At 38.7% G+C, this 2,803-nt stretch overlaps 1 pseudogene; it reads right to left on the bottom strand.

The window, feature by feature from the left end:
• The window catches only part of LOC107686223 (poly [ADP-ribose] polymerase 14-like), a 6,259-nt pseudogene extending 4,056 nt beyond the window's left edge, over positions 1 to 2,203 (bottom strand).
• Between the last annotated feature and the right edge of the window lie 600 nt (positions 2,204 to 2,803).

Below are 2,803 nucleotides of genomic sequence, written 5' to 3'. Positions count from 1 at the left end.
ATTAGAATATTAAGTAAAGATCATGTTCCATGAAGATATTTTGTAAATTTCCTACTGTAAATATATCAAAACGTAATTTTTGGTTTGTAATATGCATTGCTAAGAACTTCATTTGGACAACTTTAAATGCGATTTTCTCAATATTTTGATTTTTTTGCACCCTCAAAATTTTTTTGAAGAAAAAGCATAACCACCAGCCCTCTCAAGTACATCTGTAGACATTTTTATATTTCAAATAAGAAAGGAGCATTAGCAAAAACGAAGATTAATATTATGTATATTAATATTGAACTCACTGTTGTGTCCTCAATGTTTCCTTTCATAAGGGTGATGGTTAAACCTTCTTTTGTCTGAAAACTTTGTGATGTTCCTTGAAAGAGTGTGGCTATCTGGTGTTGGCTTGGAGAAGAACTTGCTTGGTTTTGGTTTTGCTGCTGGCTGCTTGAACTGCTTCCAGATGTCACGCTATGGGTAAGCGCACTGAACCCATTAACTTTCTTCACTGCAGCTTCTAAAGCTTGGACTGTCTTTTCATTATTGTCAACTAGGTGAATTTTCCTCAGTGTATTGTCCTCTTCAACAAAATCACAGAAATCTTTTATAACATTCACAACGGTGTCTGCACAAAGGTCCAGTGGGAAACCACCACCAGATACACCAGAACTAATGGCTGGGATTGCCAAAGACTGGAAGCTTTCTTGATCTGCCGAATTCACAGCTTTTTTTCAGGAGCTTTTCAGACTCCTGAGGTTTGGAAAAATTATAATTGGGTCCTATTGCTAAGATGACATATTTGCATCGCAGCCGCCCTCCTGCATCGAGGAGAACAGCATCACCTGTTGTTAACTTCGTTTTTTTTGACAATCTGTTAGCAGGCATTCTGAAGTTTAGGACCAGCAGCATCTGAGAGGGCCTTTACTAAACCTCCATTCAGTAGGAGGTTCTCTTCACATCCACCGACCATTGCATCCACTTGAAACGAACACATGTCAGCTTTGTTTACTGTAATCTCCATTCCATCACGGGTTTTATAATGATAAACAGGCTTTATTATCCGTGACTGAACTGTGTCATGTGGGTGGTCATACTCATCTAGTAACTGGACCAAACAATTCCTTTTTGTCTTGGCATATGTAACACACATGAACTCTTTCTCCTTGAAAAACGCCTTTGCCCCTGGTTTAACTATTTTTGTGGTGCAGTGATGTGCAGATCTAAGCAAGTCCTCAAACAGAGGCATGCTCACACTCAGAGACATAAAGCCTTGGGCCACTGATCATGCACAATCTCTTCATCTTTGAAGTCCACAATCACTTTACCTTTCACCTCTTCAAACCAATCCTGCTTTTTGTGATCCTTTATGAATGTGACAACGGTCTTGTGATTTTTCTCAAATTGAGAGTTTTCCTGAACAAAATTATATAACTCTTGTTCAACATCGTTGATGGAATCTACAAAGCCAGAAACTACCACCTGGTTGACGGCTGTCTGTACTGTTACATTTGTGACATTGTTTTTCATGCGAGAGACAAGGTCATGCCAGTCTGATCTTCCTAGAACACTGGGATCTTCTACATTGAAGCTCAGATGACCCAGATCTGTCTGCAGTTGCTTCTCACCAACACTCAAGGCTGTATCTGTTTTCCCAACAAGCAAAACTCTTTTTTCATCAGCTTCTAATGCTACATAGATTCCTTTATTAAAAAACAAATCTCTAGTTAATTCCTCTAGATCTTTTGTTTACAGAAAATCTAAAACAGGTTGGTGGAGCTCAACTGGTTTACAAATCAAATTAACAACAACCTGCAGGATCTCATTCTTTGTTTCCAGCCCCTTATGTTTTAGACCACAGAAAGTTAACTTTTGGCTGTGCACATGGTATGTGATGTTCATTTCTGAAAATTTGTCACAAAGTTGCTTCTCCAAACCATGGCAGAGAACAAGATTCTAAATAGATACTGATGTCACCCATCTCACTGCCATTCTCTCTTTGGATTCTTTGGGTGATTTTCTCAACAGTTTCTGTCAGGATTCCCTCAATCCTGTCCACATCTTCTTTCAGGCCGGCCACAGCTATTATTCCTTCAGCCACATAGGGAACCAGTGTGACAGCCTCTCCCACTACTGCTTTTTCAATTCCAGTTTGTATGGCTGTCCATACATCCTTCTGAATGTGGAGCTCAGTGGGTTTAAACGTAGACATTGATGCTAAGAACACAGAGAGGACATATTCTCTCCATGTCTAAATGAGTTTTCTTGTCTGCGCACCATTGTTAAGTAGGGATCGAGAAGGACTGATGTTAACTGCTGAGGACTGAAAATCCATCTCACAAAAATGACTGGAAATAGCTTGCTTGATTGAATCCAGAGATTTTTGGTTTTCCTTTAAGTGGTGCCATACAGTTCTATCAACCCTCTCAATAAATGCATCTGGAAGTTTTAGGGTGGGTCTGTCTTTACCATATCCTCCTGAGACCCAGCTATGGAGTTTTTGTCTCTGTAGAGGACATTATATTTTAGTGAATTTCTCTGAGACCTCACATGTCACAGTTTTAAGTCTGGATGTCCTGTACAGAGCACATTGAGGCTTTTCAGAGATACCAAATGTTTGGAAGTTTCACCATGACCACTCCCTCTACTTGGTCTTTAAAAATGGCTGACATTAATTTAGTGCTAAAATTGTACATCCTTATGGAAATATGATAATATTTTGTAATTATCATTTAAATCTGATTATTTTCAAATTGTTTCTCATAAATCAACATCTCAGGAAAATGTTATGGGGTTTCAAATCAAAATATGA

Source organism: Sinocyclocheilus anshuiensis, unplaced genomic scaffold (genome assembly GCF_001515605.1).
Source record: "Sinocyclocheilus anshuiensis isolate Anshui unplaced genomic scaffold, SAMN03320099.WGS_v1.1 scaffold277, whole genome shotgun sequence".
NCBI classification, from domain to species: domain Eukaryota; kingdom Metazoa; phylum Chordata; class Actinopteri; order Cypriniformes; family Cyprinidae; genus Sinocyclocheilus; species Sinocyclocheilus anshuiensis.
The sequence above is the reverse complement of the archived record's forward strand: the minus strand, read 5'-3'. Positions and strand labels throughout refer to the sequence as shown.